The sequence below is a fragment of the Pteropus medius genome, unplaced genomic scaffold, assembly GCF_902729225.1.
Source record: "Pteropus medius unplaced genomic scaffold, Ma_sr-lr_union100, whole genome shotgun sequence".
Classification (NCBI taxonomy): domain Eukaryota; kingdom Metazoa; phylum Chordata; class Mammalia; order Chiroptera; family Pteropodidae; genus Pteropus; species Pteropus medius.
In genome coordinates, this window is record NW_024344370.1 from 12,270,675 (window position 1) to 12,292,378 (window position 21,704).

Genomic DNA, 21,704 nt, shown 5'->3' on the forward strand with positions numbered 1-21,704 from the left:
TCTTGTCTTATTGATAATAGTCATTCTAACAGATATATAGTTTTGATGTACATTTCTCTTATATCTTTATATATCTGTTGGCCATCTGTTATGTTTTCCTAGGAAAAGTGTCTGTTCAGGTCCTCTGCCATTTTTTAATTGGATTGTTTGGTTTTTTGTTGTTGTTGTTGAGTTGTATGAGTTCTTTATATATTTCGAATATAAACCCTTTATCAGAGGTATTGTTTGAAAATAACTTCTCTGATTTGGTTAGTTGCCTTTTTGTTTTGTTGATGGTTTCTTTTGCTATGCAAAAGCTTTTTAGTTTGATCTAATGCCATTCATTAACTTTTGCTTTTACTTTCCTTGCCTTTGGGGTCAAATTCACAAGAACCATGTAATTTCGCTCATATGCGGGATATAAAGCAGAAAGCAACAAATAAACAAACAAAACAAACAAATAAACAAACTCATAAGCACAGACAACAGTATGGTAGTTACCAGAGGGGAAAGGGGGTGGGGGAGAATAAAGAGGGCCAAATTAGTCGAATATTATAGAGAAGGAAGGAGACTCGACTTTGGGTGGTGAGCACAGAATGCAACATACAGATGATGTATTATAGAATTGTACACCTGAAACTTATATAATATTATTAACCAATGTTACTTCAATAAATTTAATTTAAAAATTCACTTATACACTCACAGTATAATGTTTCCGGATAAATAAATAACCTGTGGGAGATGTCCTTCATTTTTTATGCTAAACTTGATATATAAAATTCTTCTGTTATATTTTAATCAGTCTTATACACAATAATCTTGCCTTTCTTTTCAATCTTATGACATAAAATTGCATTGCTAGAAAAAAATTAGCACATATAAATAGCATTTAAAATATAGTAGCCTAACAATGCTATTTATAAGTCACTTGGACAAATAATTAACTCTTCGATAATAAACTGTATTTTAAAAAATAATAAAATGGAACTGATGAATACTCCTTAATAAGAATAAAACATATAATCTTTCCTTATGATCCAGGAATTTTACTCTAAAGGATCTCTTACACATTGGCCCAAAAATGTCTACTATAGCATTATTTATAATAGCAAGAAGCTGGAAATAAGCTAAATAATCATCAAGGGGGTACTGTAATGTATTCATTCAATTGGCTACTGTACAATAGTTAATATGAATTAACTAGTTCTAAATAGATTGACTGTGCACCTACCTGCTAATTTCTATCCGTGTGAACTTGGCAAATCTACTTAATTTCCCTAGGCTGTTGGTGTTCCTATCTGTAATATGGACGTAGCAATAACTACTCTGCAGTGTTGCAGTCAAGTTCAGAGTTATTATATGCATAGAGCTCTTTGCACAGTGTGAAACCTGGCAGACACTCAGATGATAATTATCTCAGAATTGCACTAATGCTGCCAAGTTTACTTAACTCGGTTATAGCAAGTGAAATAAATAGAGCTTTAATAAAGAGGCAAAAGTTGCCAGATCCTTTTCATTATGTTGCCTTAGCCGAGGTCCAGGTCTCTTATTGCTTGAATTATTACAATAACCTCCTATCTGATCTTCTTGATTCCAGTCTGTTTCTTCTTATCAATGGGTTTTCAAACCATGGTTCACAACCCACTAGCGATCTGTGAAATCAATTTAGTAGGCCAAGACCAGAATTTTAAAAAATGAAACAGAAATAGAAAGTATCAGTGCATCACATGTAGTTGTGTTGAACATTGTGTTGTTTTGTGAGACTGTTCTTCAGTTCTGTTTCTGCGGGCAAGTGCAGTAGGCTGCTGTGTCAGAGCATTTACTATGGGTAACAAAGTTTGATATATCTCTACAAATGGTCCATTCTCTCTAAGTCAGTGACAATGGTCTGCTGCAATGCAAATCTGGTTATATCCCTTTCCGATTTATTCTTTATGGCTCTCACTAGCTTTCATGAAAAAATTTAAGTCTTGACACCCAAGGTCCTTTGAGATCTTAGTTAAGATGTTTTTCAGACTTATCTCATCTCCATAGCCTCTGATTACTCCCATTGGCACCCTAGTGGTTTGTTTGTAGCTCACTGAACAAGTTCTATTGTTGGCCTTCACACCTTTGCACATGTGGTCCCTCCCCGCTGGTTGCCTCTTTTCTCCTTCTGTAGCTAATATATCCTGTTTATGCTTTAAAATTCAGTTTATGCCACTTCTTTCAGGAAGCCTTCTTTGATTTTCTGTCTCCTCTGGCCTCCACAAGTGCTATATCATTAAGTTTATAATAATACTTGTTGCCAAGTATGACAATTTAAATTTATTAAACTGTGTTATCTACTAGCACTTATGTTTCTTGAAAGCAAGAACTGTATTTTACTTAAATAAGAATCCTATTATTAAGAATAATAGCACAGAACCTGGCATCTCCCAGAACCTAAATATGTGTTTGTTGAATGATTGATTATGCCAACTTGAGTGGAAAATGAGAGATCCTGGGTACACCTAATGAAAATCTTAGGAATAAATTTGTCTTATTTTTAAGTTTAATTTGACTTTTAACTGATCTCTAGTTTATTATTTTTTATTATAAGGCAAAAAAGGGACCATTTGGAGCTCCATATAGAAAAGCAGATATAAATGTGGTTACCCTTTGATATTTTACAGTCTTTTGTCTATTAATTTTAACTAGAATGCTATAGCTATGAAACCAATGCTTTAGCACCTTTGAGATATATACATATGTGTGTGTGTGTGTGTGTAAAATTATATATATATATATATATAAAATCAGTCTCCTAATGTCTGAAGTAGCTAATTAAATAAAGTTCATCTACAGAGCTGCTTTTGGTACATGCTGTCCTCAGTTAACACATTCCTTGCACTATATAGATTGATAAGTCTTTTGAGCCAAAAGGTTTGTCAAACCATTAGTTATCGAATATGTGACATGTGGGTAGTGAAAATTCCTTTAGATAGATTTCTTGTGGATCTGATATAAATAAAATATACTGTTACTCTTCAAAGATGAATTTTCTGGGTTTTTATTTCACATTCTCTCTGGCATTTCCTGTCTTTCGATCATTTCTTTATGGCTAACAGCTTTGTAAAGCAGGGATACAGGGAGAATAGGAGGAAATCAAAATATGATGTTAAGTGCTAATAGTCATAAAAATGACAGTTAAGTAGTCTTCAGCACTCAGTATCTGTCAGGTACTATAATGAGTGCTGTTATGTGCATTGTGCATCACCCCATTAAATCCTCACACCAACCCTACATGCCTTATTTGGAGAAATTAAAGTTTGGTAAGGTAAAGTAAGCTGTCACAGTTACATAATAGAGCTAGTTTCTCATTTTTTATATTTAAAAATGGTAAAAATATGATCGGAGAGAAGGTGGAAATGGGGGCTAAAAAAAAAATGCTCTGCCTACCCATGAATTATAGAGTATTTTGGACAATGAATATTGTACTATATTTTGCAGAGTTTTTACTGGTTTGGTGCATTTTGCTGTACAAATGAGATTTTAATAAAAATGAAGCCACTAATTTCATTCATTCATTTATTCATATTTTAAGGTCTGAAGACATAAGCAGAAATAGAAAAAATTAAAATCAGTCAATTAAGGAGCTAAATATATAAATAACGTTATAGCATGTAATCAGAGATATAATTGATTTGAACATGCAACAATAAGAGATAGGTAAAATGAGCACTTAAGCACTTAACTTTTTCTGGAGAAACCAGAGAAGACTTTCTGAAGAGGTAACAGTTGTACTGACTTTTGAAGAATGAGTAAGAGATTGACAGTTAATTCCTTAAATGCATGTTATTATATATATATATACACACACACACATATATATATATGCATATATATATACACACACACACACACATATATATATTTTTTATTATAAGGCAAAATATACATATATATGGCATATAGCAGTACTGGCCCAAAAAGCTGCTTCAAAGAACAAACATCCAAAAAGCTAATAAAAGCAATAGCCAGTGATCAGAATTATAACATTATAACTTCTTAGACATATTGTATTCCCTAGGCTTTAAAATATGCTCAAATGACAAGTAAAAAGTTAACTTTTTAAATGAATATTTGATGGGAGTTTAGTGGTGGGGAATGACGGAAGTATTGGGAGTGAAGAAGTTTGACAACTACTGTTCTAAAGAACTAGATGCCTTATCATTTCATTTTTTTGGATTCTGTTTCTTTCTATGTTGAATGAGGCATAGTCATAACAATGCCATTACCCTGAGCATTCACAGCTCATTCTCATGTATGTGATGAGGATTGTCTTTCTTCTGTCCCTCACCTCGTCCTTGACTGCTTCTGAATTCTTAGCTATAGCATTAATCAGAAGATCAAAGGAATATCATTAATAACCCTTGAACTTTTTAGAAGTACTCATTTTAGGGAAATCCCCAAAGGATTGTTCAGCTATTGTTTTTGCCTATGTGAAATCATGGAAAAGTGTAAAATCAAGAATAGAATGTGTTTTGCTTTTCCAGATCTGCTTGGTACAAGTGCAAAAGAAACTGCAGATGGAAGCTTACAGATGGAAGCCCACTGATCATACAGCTGTTTCTTTGTTGGTACGGAAAACCAATTGTGGGTGGAAGCAATGGAGGAAGAGACAATATTAGCATGCACTGGCATTTTAATTATACCTACCATAATTCTAATGTTCTGTTCTGTGGTGAATTGTTTGGGGAGTTGTCTTGAAATTAGAATCCAATTTTGCAAACTTGAATCAATTAAAGTAGTACTGTTTGGAAATACACAGAGACGTGAGTTTGCAAAAGATTTTCCAGTAATCTTGCTTGTGATGTTTAGAGTTCCTCTGACGACTCTTGGGTTGGAGGGGAGAGAGAAGGGAGAAGGTCAAGATTTAAAGTGCCCCATTTCTGTTCCCTAGGATTGTCCACTGGAGAACATCTTTAACTTCTCAAACTATTTAAACTGTCTCTAAATACTCTTACCAGAAGCCAGACTGGCTGGGCATGAATCCAGCTTGCCTAAAAGAGGTAATGTGACTCTAATCTCGTGCTGCCATCCCTCTTTTCTGGGATTGAAAACTTGAGGGCAAATTAAGTACACTACATATTAAGGGTCATGCTGAATTTCATTTCATAAATTATTATGAGCCTGCTATAATCAGGAGTGAGTGAGAGAGACGCTGTTCTCACCCTCCTGGAGCTTATGGTCTATTAAAGAAAACATATTAAACTAATTAATTGAATATATCGTGATAAATGTAATGAATGCAAAAAAGGAATGATATAAGCACATATAGGAATGGAGCTAGAAATAGATTAGAGGGTCAACAAAAGCTCTTCTGGGCAACTTAAGGTTTGCATACTGAACAGTTATATGTATGTTGACAAGAAAGGAAAAAGAGCTCCAAGTAGAAGGAACAGCAGATGTGAAGGTTCTGTGGCTAAAGGGGACTGACTTGTTTGAGGACCTGAGAGACGACCAGTGTGACCGGAACAGAGACTGAGGCCAGGAGGCCAGGAAGTATGGGCGTGGATTGGGCTGAAGAGAGCCTTGTAAGCCCTAATAATGATATTTTCCTTTATTCTAAGAGCAGTGGAAAACCAAAGATTTTAAAGAGGGAAGTGACATGTTCCAATGTGAGCATTTTTAAAAGGTCCATTTGGTGCTCATGTGTAGATTGATTTGGAAAGTAGCAAGTCCGGAAGCATATTTAGTGAAGAGGTGCTGGTACCAGTAGTGATAGAGAGAAACTTACAGAACTGGGAGAGATTTAAGATCATATGGACAAAGGGATCAATTAGATATAGCTGATTAGATATGAATTATGAAAAAGGAAGTGGTATTAAGGGTAACCCTAAATTTTCTCAATAACTAATGAGAATTTGTTTGTGTAATTTCCTGACATTAAGACTCAAAGAGGACCAGGCTTGGTGAGTGGGTACGAAGCAGGAAAAGTGTGAGTTCAAGCTTGAACCATTGAATTTGGAGTTCCTCTGAGAAACACCCAGGTAAAGTGGCAAAGTGAAAATGGAAGAGTGGAAGGGCTGAAGTGAGATGAACCTGAATTTGTAATCCTTATTCTACTATTTACCATCCGCAAGACCCTGGACAAGCTTTTACATCTTCTTATGCATCACTTTCCCCAACTGTAAAATGGAGATAACAATAATAGTATCTGCACTGAGTTATTGTGACTATTAAGTGAGAATACACATAAAACTAACAGTACTCATGAGTGGAAACGAGATGAAGTGTTATAGGAAGGGAACAGTAGGTAGCCTGAGATGACTCTTCATCTCTTATCATTTAAATTTTAAAAATAATATATATGTTATTATATGTATACTTACAAAAAAATAAAAGAATTAAATATGAAAGTATATAAAAGTAAATTGAAAACATACATGTACAGCACTTGGTATAGCACTTGGCAAGTAGTCAGTAAATATTAGCTGTCTCTGGACATAGGGTCCTGGAGCTCAGAGAGAGTTCTGGTCTAAAGATAGACCTTTAGTTGCCCTTGCATTATGACAGTAACAGAAGCCATGGGAGTTTACCAAATCATTTGGAGAGAGAATGTTGGGTTAAAGAGAGCCAAGGATTGAACTTTGAGAAATTTAGACTGTTAAAGATCAAGTAGAGGAAAACGAATCAACAGAGGAGCAGCAAACATGGCAGAAGGAAAACTGCCCAGCGGGGCAAGGTGAGCTTGTATTCAAAGAAGAAGTAAACGATATGGCATGTTGTTGCAAGCTATAATGAGTGGAAAACGACAAAGGATGCCTTGGATAAATTAAACTGGTGACTTGAGCTGGCTCTTTGGATGATTAGGCAACAGGTTTTATTTTTTGAGAAACTATCTGGTTCTTTATTTTAAATCAAATCTTGGCTTCTGTTCTGGAAACTGGGCCAGTCTGTCATCTGGAAGTTGAATCCATGTTTATTATAATATTCTCTGTCTATAGAGAATATTATACTACTTAAAATTGAGTCAGTTTGTGTAAAATGAAAAAAATGACATTTATGTCAGAGGAAAACACACAGGTACAAAAAAAAAGGAAACTTTATTCTGTTCATTCAATGTATAACCTTTATTTTTTTTAACAAAAATATTTTGTTTTCTTAAATTACGATTCCATTGACAGCCATCTTTCTTCCTAATTTCCTTTTTTATAAAAATGGACACTTTCCCACTTATATTTTGGGGAAAATGTTGATTGTTTAACCTGGTCAAAAGATGAGTGCTATGAAAACCACTTCATTTCAGATAAGTAGAAATCTTCCGAAGGAAGAGATGGGTTTAATTCTATTTTTCAGTTACACAGCATTTTACTTGAAGACATTAAAAAGTGGTAGTTTTATTGGGGGAAAAAGTAGTTACAGCTAATCACACCATGAAGAGACTGGGAAATGAATGAAATAAACGAGCCATGATGAATTTGTAGTTTGAGGCGGCATTCTGAAGGGGAAGAATTCTTGCTCCAAATTCTGCTAGGATTCTGAGCCAAGGCTGTTAGGGAGTGAGAGGAGGATGCTTTAAATAGCTTCTCCTACTTTGCATCAGTTCTGCACATTCAGGGTGCAGCAGAGCACTGAGGTTAAGGTCTTGTGTTTTGCACCTTTAGATTCCTTCTAGCCCAGTTTCGAATTCCAGGCAAGTCATTTACTGCTATGAACATTCACTTTCTAATCTGAGCATTGGAGATAATAGTCCAGGCTGTTAGGAGCTGTAGGTAAGTTAATGCAGGCAAAGCTCTTGGCATACAGGAAACTCTCCTATATAGCATGGCCAACATTCTGAAGCGTGGCCAACATTCTGAAACATGAGAATTCCCTCAGCAGAATTGTTAAGCTGCTCATTTTTACCTTTCCCAAATTCATTTAGAAAACTTCTTTCTGTTCTCTCTAATTGCTTTCTCTCAAACTTCAATATTATCTGTAAACATTATAAGCCTGACCCTCCATCAACAAATTCAGTTATGCAAAATAATTTTTATTTTATTCAAACTCAACTTGATTTTTTTTTTTTTTTGAGAATTTATTCTGCTAGGGAGGGTAATAACAACCTCCATCAACCTGAGGATATCTCTTCCGACCCTTTACCCAGGGTTATATGTAAATATATGAAGCATTCATGATGTCAAAGCTTGGGAAGAAGAGATATTTGTTCTTAAACATGCAAGTGGCTGCTATCTCCATGCTTTGGCTTAATCCTCAACATCCATCATCACTAGCCCCACTGAGAGGTCATGGTTCTCATGTGCCTGGCCTCATCTTGTCTGAGATCTTCCCTAATTGCACATGGGCCAGACTGTGGGACTCCTTCCCCAGGGTGGGGAAGCTATGCTTTCTTCCCAGCTTCTCCCAGTTATTTGGTCTATACCCGAGCCACTAAGTTCTATTCTAGGTTAATTCCTCTCTTCACCTGTCACATCTCTCATTTGTAGCAATGATCACAGCCAGTTGCCCTGCCCCTCAGGTTTACAAACATATTATGGAAGTTAATGCTTTCAACCATGGAGCACACTGAAATAATACATAGTAAATGATACATAGTAAACGCAGAATTTATTATGTATACCCAACTCAGCAGAAAGACATTTTAAAAGAGCAAGTTTTGTTTTTCTTATAATGGACCATGACAGTATATACTGACAATGAATTTTTAAATCTCCTATGATTAATTTAAGAGGGCTCATTACAGAGCCTAGTAAGGGGAACCTCAAAGTCAAAATCATCACACCTATATCAAAGAGGCAAACAAGGCCTGAAACAGTAAGCATGCTTTAGAAAAATAAACTTATTTTTTCCAGTGCTTATGTTTTGACTGAAAGCCAACACCATGCTTTTAGGCCTTGTAAGAATTTTTTATGACTTCTTCTGGACCCAGTAGTTCTGCAGAATTTAGCAAGAGGGAAAAAACGCTTACCTTCCTTCTCTCTGGTCCACTTGTAAATGTGGCTTTCCTGTTGCCCTTGGTTATTTCCTGAATTAACAGAAATTGGAGGGAAAGTAATTCAAAATTTGGTTTTCAAAGGGAACAAGGGAACTGGGAAGCATTATTTACCTACCAGACTGAAGCAGACCTTGGTGCCCATCTGGTATGCCATGTTTCTGGGTAATTAACATGCACCCACACTTTTATTTTGTTTCCTTTCTCAAGCGAATCTGAAAATGTGTGCTAACAGACTGTAACACAAAGGAGCCAATGTTAAAAAATTATTGTACTCATCCCTTTTAGAAAAACAATGAAAAAACAAAAAACTTTGTTGTGCCACAAAGGCAAAAGCTGCCGTGATAGCTGCCAGCAACTCTGGGTCCCAGACGGAATCGCTTGTTCTCTTTAGTCACCACATTTGGTGAACAATGTTGTGGGCCCAATATTCCCCCTTCCTTTCCATCAAGCTTGTCATTCAGAGCCGTCTAGAGGGGAGGGGAGGGGACATTTACATGAACTAATGTTTACAGCCATAGCGGTACAACTCCATTCGTGGATTGGATTTTAAATGAGAGGTTAGTTCTCACTGATTACCAGCTTCAGTTTGTTTTCACAAGTAACTTTATCATAACTGTAAATTCAAGTGAGTCAACCTACTGGATGGCGGTTCAGTAGATCTTTGTTTTGGCAATATATATTCGATTTAATCTAAAGGGAGAAGAAATTCTTCTTTGCATAAAGCCTTCTGGGAGAATTCAATAAATAGGTCACATATACAAGTCTAAACAATTTCTTTCTGGAAGATTTTACTCTGTAATCCATAAAATATCTGGATGGTTTTTAGTCAACCTGAACGAATACATGGGAAAACTCAGGCTATCATGGTGAACATAAGTGAAAACATTTATTATATAAATAAAACTTTGCAGCTGAAAGAACGGCTGAGGGGTAAGGGTGAGAATTAAATGGAATTTCATTGTAGCACATTAGTCTCAGAACATAGGCCTTTAAAACTAAATGAATTATTCTTAACACAAATTGCTATTTAATATTTACTTTTAAAAATGTAAAAATGTTACATAATTTTGGACAAACACAAATTGTTTTCTGATTTAAGAGCATTCTAGTTTTAGATTTTATATACACTAGAAAACTATTCTAAAGACATTATATCCCCATTTACTGATGAGAAAACTGAGGTTTAGAAACAAAGTACTTGTCTAGGTAGATCTTAAACTCAAATGGATCCAAGATTCATTTAGTTCCTCCCTCTTCCTTTCTCCTTGAATTATTTTATTCCTGCCATAATTCTGCTATTAAGATAGATGCCTGGGTACAAAGATGCATAGGACAACAAGACCAAAATAACCACTCTAAGAGCGATTGTATTTCATGTAGGAAGAGAGATGAGACAATATAAGTCATAGATGTATGAATACAGGGATGTAGAGAGTAGAGAAGAGTGCTTAAGTTTTGTGCGTGTGTCTATGTGTCTTTCTGTGTGTGTGAGTGTGTGTATGCACATGCGTGCATGTGTGTGTTAGAAGTTGGTGGCCTAAAGAGTTCCAAAGATCCATAGGAATAGAGAATTCTATAAATATTTACCTTCAAGCAAACTAAGATATAACTGTTACATCATTTTTCTCCATGGGCTCTCATTTATCAGTTCCAATGACACCAGAGAAAAAGCCACAACTGGGGGCTAACTCTGAGTTCAGGATGTCTGCTAGTAGAACTAAGAGTAGCTATGGGTGAGTGAGCATTCAAACTGTGATGGAGGGTGAGAGAGATCCTTTAGGTGTCCTGTCTTTCTTAGTCCTTATTTTTTATCTAAATCTTATAGAGAAGGAAGGTGTGAATGGGGTTGAGTGAAAAGGAGTCCTTTCAAAATTTTTCTGGAAAGGAACCATTTTGTGGGCATGATAAGTTTTCCTAGACCAGGATGTTAATTTTTAAAATTTGTTTCTTTCTAAACTGCATATACTATAATGAAGTAAAATAATTTCCATCTTTTATGTAACTGGATGTTGTAGTGTCCTTAGGAAAGAAAAAAAGCACAGATTGAAGTGATCAGAGCTTCTCTGCCCCTCTGTGTCCATTAGGTCCTTTGGGATACAAAGATAATTCAGAGTGCCAGAGATTTATTGGAGTCAATGCTCATGAAAGAAATATAAAAGGAAGAAGGAGCAAGAAGAGGCAAGGAAAAACTTTAGGTCATGAAGTAGGTGTGCTACTCATTAAAGGAGAAGGGAAGGGAAGGAGGATTAGGTAGGAAGAGCTTTAGACTGCAGTGCAGCAATACAGAGTCTTAGCCAGTCCCATGGGTTCTGGGGCACAAAATTACCCACAGAGGCATCTATAGCGTCAGAAATGGTGCCTGGTACCTCCGTTTGGCTGAAACAGTGGCTAGAGACTGCCCAGGAAGAATGTGACCCTGGCTCAAACATTGCTGATCACAGCTAACTGGCAAGGTATTTTTTGAAGGCAGATATGGATAGCACACTTCCTGGGCTGCTGCACAAGGCTAGGAATGGGGTGAGGCTGACGCTGTGACCACACCTCCACAAAAGCCCGAATCTTACGTTGTCATGCATAAAATGCCACTGAAGAAAGGGGCATTTTACTCTAAAATTCCCATAGAAATCTATCCTATTTTACAAACCACCAGAGAAAAGCATTTTAGAATCTTTTTATTTTAAATATGTGATACATTTTGCTTCTACATTTAACACTCATGAGGAAAGTCTTCTGATAGATAATGTTTTAAATCTCTGATCCTGCTCTGTTCTACCCATTTTATCTGGCTTAACTTAGTGGAGAAGAAACACTGCCGATTTTCACCTACCCTGTGATAAATGCTTCCTCCTATTTTTTTCATTGAGGTTAAAGTAGCCCAACTGATTTTAACTTTATATGATATAACGGCCTTATATTTTTTAGGATATATATACTTGAATATACATTATAACATGTTTATTAATATGCATCTATGATATGTAGTATAGATGTATATTTATTAATACACACACATCCCCAGAGAATTTTTGTGCATTGGCTTATTGAAAATGCATTGCTAATAAAACTAGTTGCCATAAGAACAATTCTGGAAGACATTGAAACTATAGATGAGTGATTTTCAATGCTACAGTCATCGAAAAACTAAGCTGTGAAAATAATTACATCCTAAAATTCAAAGCTGGGTTTCAAACCAATCTGCCATTAACTAGCTAGATGACCTTAGGCATGTCATAAAGTCTTCTCTGCAAAATGAGGAGCTTCAGTTAGGTGAAATCCAAAATATTTTCCTGCTTCAACAGCCTTTAACAGTGTTTTCCAAACTGTTCATGCCCCGGAGGTCTATGATTTCTTATATGTTGAGAGAAGGATGTCCTAGGGAGAGATTTAAGTGAACCATAATCCAGACATCTCATCCCCCACTTTAAACAGAGCATCTATCTTTGATCTGTTTTCTGTGTTGGGTTTCAATGTAAAATTTCCATTTCGAAAACTTTAAAATTTGCAAACATCTATCTCTGATAAGTGGCAGGATGAGCTAAGTCATAGGTCAATGTAATCTTATCAGGAAAAAGCAATGTGTTTGTTTATTGGCTTAAACGTTTTTATTATAAAATGTGATATGCAGAAAATTGCATACTTTAAATCATAGGTACATTTTAACATTGGTCTGTAACACTCGTATAACTCCACCAAGTTGTGAAACAGCATTATATAGGAACCACAGAATTTTTCATACATCCTTCATCACTTTGTCTTTATTTTATCATTATAAAGCAACTTAAGGCATCGTACAGCAACTATAACCCTATCCTGATTTTTCTAGCAGTCTTTTATTTTTTTAGATTTTTTACCACCTGTTTATGTATCATTAAAAATTAGATTAATACTACCTGTTCTTGAAATATTTGTAAGTAGAATAATACTTAATTACTATTTTATGACTTGCTTTTTCCTCCACACAAATTCGTAAGTTTATATACATATCTGTAATTTATTCAGATCTATTTTGATGTGGTATCCCACTGTAACAATGTAATACATTTTATATATACCCATACTACTAATGATGAGCATGTGCAGTCTTTCAAAAAGTTGGTTACTATGAGCAATATTGCTATGAACATTTTTAAATCTGAATATTGGTGTATGTAAGCAAGCATATCTTTAAAGTACATATGTATAGAGTGGAATCGTCAGATATTAGTGTTTGCATATATTCAGTTTTACCAGATAATGATAGTTTTCTAAAGTTACCATAACAATTTGCGCTCCTACAAATAGAACAGTTCCTGATGCTTATACCATTGCCTACATGAAGTACTGTCAGACTTTTATTCTTTCTCAATTTGATGGGTGAGCGTTGGTATCTTATCATGGCTCTAATTTTTGTTTTTCTAATGTTCAGCACCTTTTCATTGGGTTACTGGTTATTTGGATGTGATGTGTGTGTGTGTGTGTGTGTGTGTGAAGTGCTATTCAAGTTATACATTTATTTTTCTACTGAGTTGCAGAAGACAAGATCAATATATAAAAATAATTTTTAACACTACCAGTGAGCAAACAACGTGAAATTAAGAAAACAATTCCACTCACAATAGCACCAAAAAGTACAAATAAAATTCTTAGGAATAGGTTTTTAAGAAAATAAGGACAAGACATACAACTACAAAACTTTATTTAAATAAATTACATAAGACACGAATAAATGGAAAAACATTCTATGTTCATGGATAGAAAGACTACATACTGTTAAGATGGCAATACTTTCCAAAATAATTACATATGCAATTCAATACCTCTCAAAATCCAAGTTGCATTTTTAGAACTTATTGACAGGCTTGTTCTAAAATTTACATTGAATTTCAAGGAACCCAGACTAGCCAAACAGTCATGAGAGAGAAGAACATAGTTGGAAGTCTCACATATGTCAATTTTAAAACTTGCTACAAAGTTATAGTAATCAAAGCAGTATAGTATGACCACAGAATAGACATATAGATCACTGGAAAACAGTTGAGAGCAGAATATGTTTATGGTCAATTTATTTTTAACAATGGTGTGAAGACCAGTTAATGGGGAGAGAATAGTCTTTTCAACAAATGGTGCTGGGAAACTGAGTATTCAAATTAAAAAAAAAAAAAAGAATTTGAATTGCTCCCTCACATCATACACAAAAATGAACTCAAAATAAATCATAATTCTAAGGGTCAGAGCTAACTCTATAGAACTCTCATAAGAAAGAAAGCATGCAAGTAAATCTTTGTAACCTGAGGTTAGGCAACGGTTTCTTGGATACAACAACAAAAGCACAAGTGAAAAAAGAAAGAAAAAATGGATCAATTAGACTTCATCAAAATTAAAGACTTTTGTGCTTCAAAGGACACTATCATGAAAGTGGAAATACAGCCCACACTGAATGAGAGAAAATATTTTCAGATTATATATTTGATAGAAAAAAAACATATCTAGAATACATAAAGGACTCACACAAGTCAACAATAAAAAACAACCCAATTAAAAATATGGGCAAAGGATTTGAATAAGACAGTTGTCCAGAAAGGATACACGAATGGTCAAGTAAAAATATGTTCAACATAATTAGTCATTAGGAAAATGCAAATCAAAACCACAATGGGATACCACTTCATAGTCACTAAGATGGCTACAATTATTTAAAAAAAAAAAGCAAGTGTTGACAGGTTTGTAGAGAAAGTATAACCTTCATATATTGTTTGTGGGATTGTAACATTGTGTAACCAATATGGAAAACAGTTTGGCAGTTCTTTAAAATGTTAAACATTGCATAGTAGTGAAGATAGCAGGAAACCTTGTCATATTTCTAATACCAAAAGGAAAATGCCCAACTTTTCTCCATTATATGCAATGTTGGCTGTAGTGTTTCTATAGCTAACCTTTATCAGATTAAGGAAATTTTCCTATATAGCATATTAGATCATTGTTTCTAATACTTTACTCCCTCTTTATGTTAGAATCATACATTCATACACTCTGCTATATAGATGCTCATTGCTTCCCAATGTTGGTGGAGTACATTTCCTTATTCTCTGATATTGCACTTGGCCAGATGGCCTCTTTTTGACCAATGGGTTGCCGGTGTATATGATTTAAGCAAATATTTTAATTGTCTTTGCATGGTTTGCTTGTCTTCACAGCCTTCTGCCATCTACTATGAGAAACATATGCCCTGATAGCTGATTGTCCAGTAGAATGAGAGAATACAGGCATATTTCAGAGATATTGTGGGTTTGATTCCAGATCACCACAATAAAGTGAGTATTTCATTAAAGCAAGTCACACAATATTTTTGGTTTCCTAGTGCATATAAAAATTATGTTTACATTATATGAGAGTCTATTAAGTATGCAATGGCATTATGTCTAAAAATACAATTGTATATACTTTAATTAAAAAATACTTTATTGCTTAAAAAAAGGTAACCATCATCTGAGCCTTCAGTGGGTTATAAACTTTTTGCCATTGATGGGTCTTGCCTTGATATTGATAGCTGCTGATTGATCAGAGTGGCGGTTGCTGAAGGTTGGGGTGGCTGTAACAATTTCTTAAAATAAGACAACAATGAGGTTTGCCACATATGTTGACTCTTCCTTTCTCAAACTATTTCTCTGTAGCATCGATGCTATCTGATAGTATTTTACCCACAGGAGAACTTCTTTCAGAACTGGAGTCAGTCCTCTCAAACCCTGCCACTGCTTTATCAATTAAGTTTAAATGATATTCTAAATCCTATGTTGTCATTTCAACAATCTTCAGAGCATCTTTATCAGGAGTATATTCCATCTCAAGAAACCACTTTCTTTGCTCATCCATAGATGTAACTTTTCATATCTTAAAGTTTTATCATGAAATTACAGTAATTCAGTCACATGTTTAGGCTACACTTTTAATTCTACTTCTATAGCTATTATAACATCTGCAGTTACTTCTCTCACTGAAGTTTTGAACCCCTCAAAGTCATTCATGAGTATTGGAATCAACTTCTTCCCAACTCCTGTTAATGTTGATATTTTGACATCTTCCCAGGAATCATAAATGTTCTTAATGGCATCTGGAATGGTGACTCCTTTTTATAAGGTTTTCAATTTACTGTGTCCACATCCATCAGAGGAATTGCTATCTATGGCAGCTATAGCCTTACAAAATGTATTTCCTAAGTAATAAGACTTGAAAGTCAAAATTACACCTGGATCCATGGGGTGCAGAATGGATGCTGTATAAGCAGGCATGAAAATAACATTAATATTTTTATGTATCTCCATTAGAGTTATTGAGTGACTGGGTGCATTGTAAACACATGTGCTGTGATCCAGACTTTGTTGTTCCATTTAGAGAGCATAGGCAGAGTATATTTAATGTAATTCTTAAAGGCCCTGGGATTTTTGGAATGGTAAATGAGCACTGGTTTCAACTTTAAGTCACCAGCTGCATTAACTCCTAATAAGAAACTCAGCCTGGCTTTTGAAGTTTTGAAGCCGGGCATTGACTTCTCCTTTCTAGCTGTGAAAGTCATAGATGGCATCTTTTTCCAATTGAAGGTTGTTTTGTCTACATTGAAAAATCTGTTGTTTAGGGTAGCCGCCTTCGTTTATTATCTTAGCTGTATATTCTGGATAACTTGCTGCAGCTTCCACATCAGCATTTGCTGCTTCTCTTGTACTTTTATGTTATGGAGACAGCTTCTTTCCTTGAACCACATGAACCACCCTCTGCTAGCTTCAAACTTTCTTCTGTAGCTTCTCACTTCTCTCAGCTTCAGAAGTGAAGAAAGTTAGGGCCTTGCTCTGTATTAAGCTTTGTCTTAAAGAACTGTTGTGGCTGGTTTGATCTACCCAGATAATTAAAACTTTCTTTATATCAGCAATACAGCTGTTTTGCTTTCTTATAATTCTCTTGTTTACTGGAGTAGCACCTTTTATTTCCGTCAAGAACTTTTCTTTTCTTTTACAACTTGGCTAATCATTTCACTCAAGCTTTTAGCTTAGCTTTTAGCCTACTTCAGCTTTCAACATGCCTTCCTCACTAAGCTTAATCATTTCTAGCTTTTGATTAAAAGTGAGAGACATAAGCCATTGTAGGATTATGAATTGACCTAATTTTAGTTTTTTTTTGGTTGTCATTTTGTTTTATTTCAGGGAATAGTGAGGCCTGAGGAGAAGGAGGGAGATATAGGAACAACTGGTCATTGGGACAGTCATAATGCACATAACATTTATTGCTTAAATTTACCATCTTATGTGGGCATGGATTGTGGTGCCCAAAAATAATTATAATAATAACATCAAAGATCACTGGTCATAACAAAGATAATAATAATAAAGTTTTAAATGTTGCGATGGAAATATGACACGGCAACACAAAGTGAGCAAATGCTGTTGGAAAAATGGTTTCAACAGACTTGTGCAATACAGGGTTGCCACACACCTTCAATTTGTGAAAAATAAAGTATCTGTGAAGTACGGTAAAATGAGATATGCCTATACATGCAGGAGACCTAAACACAACACTCAGCCTGTTAAGTCGATCAGTTATGCTGAGCTCATCAGAGCCGTAATCTCTCTACTGATTTGTAATTATTTTTCCAAGCCATTAAGCTTCACAATGGTTTGTTACACATCATTACTACAGGAAAAAAAAAAAAAAAATCAGTGTTTTCAATTCCTAGTTTGCTAAAAGTTTTTATAATAAATAGACTATGAACTTTATCAAATACTTTATCTGCATTTATTGAGATGATAATATAATTTCCCCCTTTATTCTAGTAGGTGCTGATTTATGTTGTTTGATTTTCGAATGTCAAATACATTCTGCATTCTTGGATTAAAAAAAAAAACAGCTTAGTGCTGAGGTATTATTTTTTGTGTGCTGGATTTTACTTATTTAGTGCATCTATGTTCATGAGAGAGATTGGTCTGTCAATTTTCTGTATCATATTGTCCTTATCTGGTTTTATTATCACTGTCGTGTCACTCTTTGAAAGCGTTTGTGTAAGACTGGAATTGTTTCTTCCTTGAATGGCAGTAATAGTGTTCTTTAATAAAGACAAAGAGGCTTGGGATTTTCTTTGAGGAAATATTTATGACTAATCATTTATTTTTATAATTCTTATTATGAACTAATCAGGATTTCGATTTCTTTTTGAGTGAGTTTAGTTAGAGGGAATTTATCTTTGCTTTTGTCAGATACCTTAGGTTCTATTATTTGGGCTCCCTCAAACCATTTAGGGTCTCTAGAAATGCTCGGGTGGTCTACCCTAGGTCTAGATTTATCCTTTGGTTGTTCTGAAGCTACACTCAGTCAAAACCTGTTTCCTTTTTCTTTACATTTTCCTTTTCAGGTATACATGGCACCAAGGCAGTCCTCTCTAAAGTTCTCCAGGGTTGAGAGGAGGTGGGTCAAGTCTAGGTTTTCACTCTAAATCTGAGGAAATAAGTCTTAGACACCCCATCTCAGGGAGAGAAGTATTCTTACAAGTCTCCCCATTCTGGACAGAGCCTGGGCCTCTGAACTCTATCTCTGGCCCAGCTGGAAACAGAATTCAAATGCTTGATTTCCAGACAAAAGCAGCTTTTGAAACATCAACATTCTTATCCTTCTGATTATAGGCTTTCAACCAAAAATTGGCCAAGAAGTACCCCTATGTTCTTTTAGATTTGTATTGGGAAAGAGTCAAAGTCAAGTCAAAATAACATACAGAGGAGTTGACAAAATTTAAGATTATTTTAACAGGAATTAAGCTTGTGGTTCCTGATGTTCTCTGATAATGATAAATGGAAGACACTTTGGGCTTCTACTTCCTTTTTATTGCTGTCATTGATACGTTCCACATTCCATTTTCTGACCTACCATCAGCTAAAATATTGAGAATCTCTCCTGTCCAGGACAGACCCTCCTTTCAATTGGGAATAAAGTACAGGCAATAAAAGAACCATCCCATTACCTACAATTCCCTGTGAGACTCTATTAGAATTTTCTAAGAAAGTCTAGGTACATGCCTAGCTTTTTTTTTTAAGAATTAAGGTCGCTGGCAATGACAGCAGTCAGATCCTTCCAGAAAAAAGTGCTTAGGGCCACTGTTTAAGATAAAATACTGAGCTGGATAAATCTTTGGCCTCTCTAAGAATGGTATTTCTTATTAGAATCTAACCAGGTAATTATCTCCAAGGGTGCCATATTTTTTTCCAAATAAAGACTTCTCTTTCTGAGCACCTCTTGTCCTCTTGGCTACATAGTTTGGCTTTTTAGTCTTGGCCATCTCTTTGTATTTTTCATTTTCACACAGGGTTTCTGTATGTTCCTGCCCTCTACTTGATAGAGGCTTTTCTCATGTCTATACAGAAGCAGCTGTGATGTTTGGGGTGCATGATTTAACATTAAGAAAGAAGAATTTAAACAAGTTTAATAAGCAGACCTCCTAATAGCTTTTCAGTAACTTGAGAATTTTGCCTTTCCCCCTCAACCCCATAGTCATGCCAAGAGGCACCTCCAAATAACTATGATGACTGATGACATAGCAATGCCTTACAGGGCCCATCCATCATATGCAAACTAAGTTCAAGGCTGCTTCACTTGTGCTAGATGTGGCCTCTGAGACTGAGGTTTGGCTGTGCTCCAAGTACCCTTTCTGGCTTCTGTCTTGGTGTTTTTATATATGATATGCAGGTGTTACTGATATAATTTGTTGAGGAGTTGTATATGATGTCATGCTTACTAACCTAGATTTTCCTGAGGTCAGTATAGCATAAGAGAAAACCCTAGAAAAGGAATCACTAATAATTACATAATAAAATAGCATCCTAGAAATAGCTTTATGTGCCTGTTACTAGGATGAGAGCATATGGTTATCTCTGATTTAGATTTGCTTTTGAAAATTAATTTAATTTGGAATGAGAGAGACTGGCCAAAATTTAGAATCAAACATATGATTATAATTTTAGGATTATGAAGAAAGATGATTCAATCTCTTTTTGGATTTTAAGAGGGTATTGAGTTGAGATGGTCTGATATAAGCAGATGCTGGAGATTGAAATTAAGGATGAGTTCTAATCAGACTGAATGAAAGTACATTTTCTATGGCTGTAGTGTCAACTTGTACAATTCATTTTAAGCACTTAAACATCTACTATTTTCACCTTTTTCTACTAAAACCAATATAGGTGGACAGAATATACAAAGCCACATACCAGTAAAGAAGAATGAGTTCTGGAAATATAATATGACTACAAAATGACTTTATTTGGGGATTTTTAATATATATAGGTTTATAATTTTAAAATGCCAGAAAAAAATAACATTACTTCACTGTAAATTTTAAGTCCACATCTTCTGTGATTTGTATATAATCAAACAAAAACAGATGGAGAAAGGGTTTTGGAGTTAATAAAAATTTGTGGCATTTCCCATCTTAGTTACATAATTTTGCTTTTTCCAAAGTGCTATGAGGAGTCTGGTGAAAAATTCAAGAAAACTGAATTAAATGAAATGTTCTAGAAAATGAGCCAGGACATTAGACTAGATGTGAATGCTTTTTCTGTCCATAAAATCTCATCTTCTTTTTTTACTTCTTTCATTCCTCAGCTAGCTTGTAGACAAAAATAATCCCTTATACAAATGTTTTTTCTTAGTCAAAAAGAATTTGGATATTCCCAGTTGTAGTAGTAATAATGGTGTTAATAATATGTAATATTTATTGAGCATCTTCTATATACTAGATATTATTAAATATTTTATATACATGATTATGAATTCTCACAACAAATATTAGGTTAGCTAGTGTTTCCTCTGTTTTACAGATTTGAGAGAACAGAGGCTCAGAGAGGTTAAATGTGTTGCTCAGGTTAGTATAGCTGGTAAGCGGGAAAGTGGGGATTCGAATACAGATCTGATTGGTTCTAACTCTACAAGGGTTATACTGCCTCTCCTAATAATATGTAATATTATTTCATCTGTTTCCAGTAAACAAGTGTGTCACACTGTCTCAGTTAATTCAGTAGCACTCCTGCAGATGCTAGTTTTGTTTTATAGTTGAGTAATTAAGAAACCAAAGTTCAGAAAATTCAATGATGTGCCCAATTTTACCTGACTAGAAAGAAGTACAATTCAGATCTGAATTTAAATTATTTGGATCCTCATTCATCTTGCTTCTATTAAACAAACTGAGTTTGGCTGTAAGACTGCAAATTGGCAGGCAGCCTTAGATATTAGTGAAATTTCCAAGTAGTAAATGTTGGTGTTCCTTCAAAAGTGATTAAAACAATTAAAAGGAGGAACCATTTAGTAAATAAGTATTACTGATCTGTTTCTTTGTAGTCAGTGGAATTTAAATTTAATTTTTTGGCTCTAGTTAGAGAATCCTATTACTTGTCAATTTAAGAAAGTCTTCCCTCAGAGGCTACATTACTGTAGCAGTGAATTAGCAAAGAAGCAAACAAGAATGTAGGAGTCCACGACACTAAAAAAAATTAAAAAGTCCTGGGTCACAGTATATAAAACCTGGAATAAACACTTCTGAGTTTGGAAAATTAACTCCTGAGAGCAGATGGCAACTATACTGGCCTGTAACTGCAATGATTGATGTTTTCTGGTTAAATAGCAATGGTGTATGCAGTGAATGCTGTTTTAGAGGATTAGCTCAGATGATCAGTACAGCCACAGATGTTTTATTGAGAATTAATGTTTGTTGTATGCCCAGGTTCCTTTTAAACTTTGACTATTGATAATGTGT

The 21,704-nt window shown here is 35.0% G+C and overlaps 1 long non-coding RNA gene across 1 annotated transcript in view; it reads left to right on the plus strand.

The window, feature by feature from the left end:
• LOC120608245 (uncharacterized) overlaps positions 1 to 21,704 on the plus strand; it is a 284,822-nt gene that overhangs the window by 132,326 nt on the left and 130,792 nt on the right. The window contains exons 2-4 of the long non-coding RNA XR_005654358.1: positions 4,500 to 4,583; positions 4,907 to 5,015; positions 15,118 to 15,234. This is a non-coding gene — a long non-coding RNA (uncharacterized LOC120608245). The remainder of the gene's footprint in view (positions 1 to 4,499; positions 4,584 to 4,906; positions 5,016 to 15,117; positions 15,235 to 21,704) is intronic.